Consider the following 6,906-nt stretch of genomic DNA (forward strand, 5'->3'; position numbering starts at 1 on the left):
CTTAAGCTTTTGTGTTGAGGCTTTAAAGTTTAAATTTAAATAAAGTCTTGCATACAGCAAGCTTCAAACTTATTCGAATTACAAGAAATTTCACGACATTTCAGTGAGTATAGAAAGTTGTTAGTGTTTAGTATACAAATGTGAATAAAAATATAGAGCACAACCCTCGATTAAGGTAACTTTTTTTTTATAACTGTGCCACCAGGAAATATATGTAACATTCTGTTTAAATGCCTAGATCTAAAGTTTTAAATAAAGGAGATAGCAATATATATTTATATTTATTTACAGCCTTTGCTATATCATTATACCAAATATAAATTTTGATACATTTCATTGATATATTGTTGGCGAATTAATTTGGTATATTTAAGGTATTTTTGGTAAAGTAATTTGGTATAGTGTAGCATGTTTTGGTAAATTACCATAATTTGGTATATTTAAATGGCATTATTATATTATATTTTATTCCCATACTCTTTTGCTTTGATTGAGAACGGATTGTAAGTATCTCACAGTTGAGCACTCCGTTTTGTATTTTTTATTGGCACATGTTATTAATTGGTTCTAATAACATATTTAAATCAAACTATTAATTAACATTTCTCATATTATATAGTTGTAAATATTCAGGTCACGTTTGCTATGATAGTTTTGATATATACATAAGTATAAATAAGATAAATTAAATTATTATTAAATTTCATAGAGCATTTTCGAAATTCAAAATGAACACAGGTTAGCTTAAATTGCATGGCAAGGTAAATTTTCATGCTTGAATGCAAGCACAAGATGGAGAAATTAAAGCAGTGCTCAGCATGTAGATAGAAAAAGAGACCGAGGGAGTAAGAAGAGGAAATGGTTAGCTGGCAAACTTGGTTTTACACAGTCAAATATGCTGTTCCGGGTTATAGACCGGAAGTGCAGTGACTGCAACATAACAACTAACTAAATCATGGCGACACCTCATTGAGCTTTAACCACCGTGTCCTAACAGTGCCTGCCAACTCTCATTTCTGCCTCTCTCTCTCTCTCTCGACTCTGTCGACTACCGGTGTCTGTGTCTGTGCTGGTTGTCTGTGATGCTGTCGTGTGCAATGCTCCATGATCCATTAAAGAGGCAATCATGTTGCGGCTCTTCTACTGCTAAAAAAAATAAACGTAAAAAGAAGCGTCAGCCACTTAAAATTTAATATGTAACGGGCCGATTGCTTGGGCATTAAAATGAGAAGCGACATCGTTTGCCTCCTGAAGATGCTTGAAAGACAGCAAATAAGCCTCGGCACAAGAAAGCTTAACGAGCACACAAAGCATAAGCACAGCGCCCAAAAAGGAAACTGCCAAAGCAGATGAGCGACAAGAGATATGAGAGAGGAAACGGAGAGGAATGGAATGGTAACAGAAAAGCGGCAACTGAAAAGGCGCACAAAGCATTCGACTTGCAGTTTACTTGACTTGAAAGTCAAGTTGATGTCGCGCATACAAAGAAAGCAAAGCAAAGCAAACTAAAGCAAAAAAAAAAACATGCCTGCTACATGAATTTATTTCTCCTCACTTATTTTTCATCACAAAATGTCATTGAGGCGACAAGAGCATCGCCGAAAAAGTCTCAGTTGCCATTCCACAACACTACTGCCACCAACTGTGGCATCTGACGGTGTGGCAGCAACAGCAACATCAGAAGCGGCAGCAGCAGCAGCAACGACGTTGCCAGTGGCCCATCAGGCGTATGATGGATGCTTGAGATTTCAGTTCAGCGCATTTCTTGCAGTTCGCCAGCATCACAGCATCATCCTGGCAATGCCCAGTTCTCCTTTTCCTCCTCCCACTCTTTCTCTCTTCATCCTTTACGACAAATAAGTCGGGCAACATTTTAACAAATTAGTTTTCTGTGATAAGCCAAAACTGACAGACACCGAAAAGCAGACGACAACAACGAAACTGAATTTGAAACTGAGACTGAGCTCAATAGAGACTAGGACTAGAAGTTTCCTTTCTTTTTTTGTGTTTTTGGCAGTGCAATTGCCTGAAAATATGATACCGCATTTACTATAATACTTAATATATGCAATTATTAAGCGACACTTTAGAAAAGTCTGGCAACAAATTGAAAATGAAATATTTCATATTCGAAAACTGCAAACTTAATTGATAAAGAAAAACAATTCCTAATTTCTGAAAGAAATGTGAAAATTATTTGTTAAATGTTAAAAGGCAAAGGTACAAATGTAAAAGCGGAAAAATCAAATTGATGATAGAAAGAACGCATTCAATAAAATTGCCTAAAAATATGATACTGCATTTATATTAAGCGAGACTTTACAGGAGTCAGGCAATGACTTAAAAATGAAATATTTCATTGTTCAAAACTGAAAACTAATTGATAACGAAAAATTCTTCCTACCAGAAAGAAATTTGTAACTTAGATTTTAAGTGTGAAAAGGTGAAAAATTAAAAATAGAAAATGAATATTGATGGAAGAAAAAGCATATTGCGTGTCATTGTTTGACAACAACTTGAAAATGAAATATTTCATTTGAAATTTCACTGAAATGTAATTGAAAGCAAGAATGCGTTATTTCATTAAGAAATTTGGAAATGAAAGTTTAGATGAGTAAATACAAAATAATAAGCACACAAAGCTTATTAAAAATATGATACTGCTATGCCCAATATGGAGACAATTATTGGATGAAATATTAGAGCAGTCTGATGTTTCGAAACTACAAATAACGAAATATTGACTTTGCCGGAAATAAATTAAAAACTTCATTGTCAAATGTTAAGAAGTTGAAGAATAAAAAACCTTAATCAAGCTTTGCTAATAATATGTTATGTAACATAATATTTATGAAAATCCTTGACAATATTAAAATTTCTAATTTAATTGACGGCAAACATATGTAATTTATGTTGCAACAACCCAACAACCAAACGAAATAAAACAAAATTAATTCAAGTCAAAAGCTTCTCAAATGTTAATGAATACAATATGTAGAATTATCAAAAAATGTAATAAAAGAAAAGTTTTCGACGCCATGCTTCAACAAATCTAAAATAGCAGCAGCTCAACATTTTTAACTACTTTGACCTTCGGAGCGCAGCTGGACAACTGTCGAATCTCACTCCCCGCCGATGGCGCCCACATTTGGTCATAATAAATTTTGCTAGCATGGAAACTTTACGCATGTCAGCGAGTTTACAAAATGTGTAATTTCAGGAGAGGGAGCGAGTGGAAGGGATTTTTGTTGGCCGCGTTAAAAAGTGGAAACGAAAAACGAAAAACTCGAGCAAAACTTTTCTCCATATATGTGCAGACATATCACTCTCTATGTCGCTGTCTCTGTCTCTTTCTCTATGTATGAAAGTTTTGTTGTAATATATTATGGTCAGTGGCGAGTGAAGCAGCTCGGCAACTCGGCAACTCGGCAACTCACACACAGTTTTCCCCGTCCCACTGCGTCCTTGCACACCGCACCGCACCGCACCGCACCACAAAAGTTTGCAAACAATGCCACATTAACACATTTGTTGAACGTATAATCAATTTGTAATTTGTTGCCGCAGCAAATTCGTGGATATAAGTCCACTATAAAAGACGCAGAGATGCAGCAACAAACGAAAAAAGTTGCACCCCTCTCCCCTTCTCACCATCTCTCTCTACATCCCCAAGCAGCGTCCAAAAAAGCGGAAACTTTTATGTCAACAAGAAACTTGCACACAGAAACTCGTATGAGAGCTGTGAAAGATGCTGGACTGAGGGAGCGACAAAGGAGGGGGAAGCACCTTACATATGCGGCGGGGATCGAGCAAAATAACAAACAAAATGCACAACCAATGAAAAAGTTACAACTTTATGCTACACTTTTGTCATCGAAGAAGGGAGGAAGGGTTTACTTTTAAGGGGTGTTTATGCTCGTAATGGCACCAAAAAGATTGACATTAAGTTACCAAATTAAGCACAACTTCAGAAGGCTTTAAAGTGTCAGATGAAGAAAATATAAACGGAATAATTTAAGGACAACAAATAGGAATAAGGAAATAAAATAGGCACATATCTTATAAAGTAGAAACTAAATTATTTATTTATTTAAAAAGGTTAGATATAATTCTAATTAACACTAACGCACTGGCGACAAAAGGATTTCTAGAAGAATTATACAAAAATTTGGCTTAGAGTTTAAATAATTTTGAATAAGCTAACTTAAATAAAAACATGCTGTCATAAAACACATGTCTCAGCCAATTACGGTTATTTACGTTATAAACTTTTAAATACTTTTACTCAATTTGCAAGCAGTCACTATTTCATTAATTATTTGCTAGAAATATTTTCTTCCCTAAATTAGAGTTTTTGAGAGAAAAAAATACAGTCCATAAAACCATATAACAAATACAAGTCATTAAAATATACTAAAAGCAATAGTTAGTATATCTATATACAACAACATTAAAAATATGTGGTAGAGCTCGAAATCTACAAGACTGTCAAGGGGTGGAAGTGAGCATGGCAAAAATTTTAAGCAAACTTTATTTCACATAAGAAGGGGCTTAATCGTTTCAGCTTTTGAATTTGATGAATAATATTTATATGTCAATTCACTTCTAAATGCAATTTATTTTATTTCTATTTAATACGTATTACAATACTAATTTATAATGGCTACTTCCAATTAGAAGATATCATTAATAAGCTTTTAATAGACGCAATATTTTATCCTTTCCAATTTTTTAACATTTTTTTTTAATAAATCAAAGCTAACCAATCGCCTCTGACAACTGTTAATTCACACAATATTTTCCCTGTGTCATGTCAACGAATGAAAAAGTCGACAAATTTAAAGAGGTAGCATTAAATTTACATTGTCACATCAAAAAAAACACTTGTGAAGCTTAAAGTCAAGTCAACTTTACCCCACCTTTTGACAAAGTCCTCTATCATCTGGATATTCCCCCCGCACTCTCGTTTCTCCCTTCACATTCCCGGCCATTGTCAAACTTCAACACGCACAATGAAATGGCCCGGAGGCAACACATTTCACATTTCATCCACTGCTCACATTCAATTTATATGAAAATTTATTTATTTTTTTTTTTTTATTTTTTTACGTTTTTTTTTGTGTAGCCGTTGTATAACAATAAACTAAAAATGGCTTAAAGGGTTTATCAGCAGAAAATCATCTCTCGCTCTCTAGAATGCTTGGCATGGGAGAAGGAGTGTTTTTGGTAGTCGTTTGGTATATTGAAAACAGCCTCAAGGGTGCAAAATGTCAATCAATTTTGTCGCTTAAAAAAAATGATATACAATATATATTGTGGCAATACCAAATACAAACCATTGCCAACTGACCTTCAGTCAAATGTTAACCCTTAACAAATTTGCATATAAAAAGCCGCACAAGGCGCGCGGTGTGGAAATGTGCGATGAGCGGGGGGGAAGGGAAGAGTTCAGGAGATGTGGTGCGGGTGCTGTTAAAAGGCGCTTTATGTTGTTAACTCGTCGTCCTTCAGTGTGGCCTCCACACATTGTACGCACATTTATCAAGCATTATCTGTTTGCTCTTCTTTGTCATTCCTTTTTCTTGGCGCCTTTCTGATAACAGCTGCACTCAATTTGCATGGCGCGTGTGTGCAAAAGTGTGAAATGAAATGTGTGCGAGTGTGTCTCTCGAAATTTATATACTTACTACAAACTTTGCATGCAAATCATATAAATTATGAAAGTTTTCTTATCTGAATTTTGGTCGCATATTGTCGACATGTTTTCCCAATAAACCTGTCAATACTTTGTCATATTGACAAGAAAATTGAAAACAATCAAAAATAAAAAAAAGAGGAATGAAGCTTGAATTCATATTCGCCTTTTTGTTTATTTTGTATTATATTGCTTTTATGCCACAAAATCAACTAACAACAACGAAAATTGTCTTCGACTTTAGAAAGAGTTGAATAACAATAAGTTTGCAATCTATTCGTAGAAAAAGGGTATTAATAAATCAGGTGATAACTTTTGATTTCCTCGAAGTTTCGGAATATATTGTGAGATGTACATTTTAACTTTAATTTTGCATGAAATAAAAATCAACTTTATTATTAATACTCTCCATCTTTTACTCCACATTTCTATTTCTGTCAAAGTTTGTTTAAAACTCAAAATGAAAAATCTAACAGCAGATAATACTTATAAGCAATTGCCATGTGTTGCCCACGTTTTCATAATATGCCGATGTTGTTGTCATTTTGCAGCTGTTTCACAGCCGACTAAATACAAGTAGAAGTACATGCATTTGTCTGTCTGACTGTCTTGTAAGTTCAGCTCTCGAACTGAAAAGTACTTTCAGTTGTTTCATTTCACAATTTTTTTGGCAAACTCTTTATGAACTTTTCACCGAGTTGATGTGATGCGACGCAATCTGTCAGCTCGTTGCCTCTTTGTCTGCCTGACATATGGCATATTTATTCAGATCCCCGAAAAAAACAACGTTATGTGTACAATTTTTTGATGTGCAAATTATTTTTGTTATTTTGTAGAAATTCACATAATATTTGCGAACTTTGGCAGTGTGCACAAATTTGTGAAAATATTTTTGCAGTCTAGCAATCAAATTGCTCATTAATTGAACGTAGTGAAATGAAACGAAGGGCGAAACAGCATTCCAAATCTATCCAGCTAACTATCGGAATACCAACAACGCAGACAGAAAGAGAAAGCGTGAAAGGGGTTCAACCTCCCAAATGCGAAATGTAATGGAAATGCAATAAAAACAGAACAGAACCGAACCGAACAGAACAGAACACAGATCCAATGAAAAGTTCTGCGCTGTGATAATTCATTAGAAAGTTCAACGGCGCGTAAAATTGAATTATGCATTTCGTAGATGATTTCGTTTTTCGATATTTTTCCAC

The 6,906-nt window shown here is 34.5% G+C and overlaps 1 long non-coding RNA gene across 1 annotated transcript; it reads right to left on the reverse strand.

Moving 5' to 3' along the window:
- Positions 1-5,136: 5,136 nt before the first annotated feature.
- Positions 5,137-5,779, reverse strand: LOC132783400 (uncharacterized). Its single transcript, XR_009632147.1, has 3 exons — positions 5,688-5,779; positions 5,351-5,603; positions 5,137-5,286 (listed from the first exon to the last, which is right to left on the reverse strand). It is a non-coding gene; the product is annotated as an uncharacterized LOC132783400 (long non-coding RNA).
- Between the last annotated feature and the right edge of the window lie 1,127 nt (positions 5,780-6,906).

This window comes from Drosophila nasuta, chromosome 2L, assembly GCF_023558535.2.
Source record: "Drosophila nasuta strain 15112-1781.00 chromosome 2L, ASM2355853v1, whole genome shotgun sequence".
Classification (NCBI taxonomy): domain Eukaryota; kingdom Metazoa; phylum Arthropoda; class Insecta; order Diptera; family Drosophilidae; genus Drosophila; species Drosophila nasuta.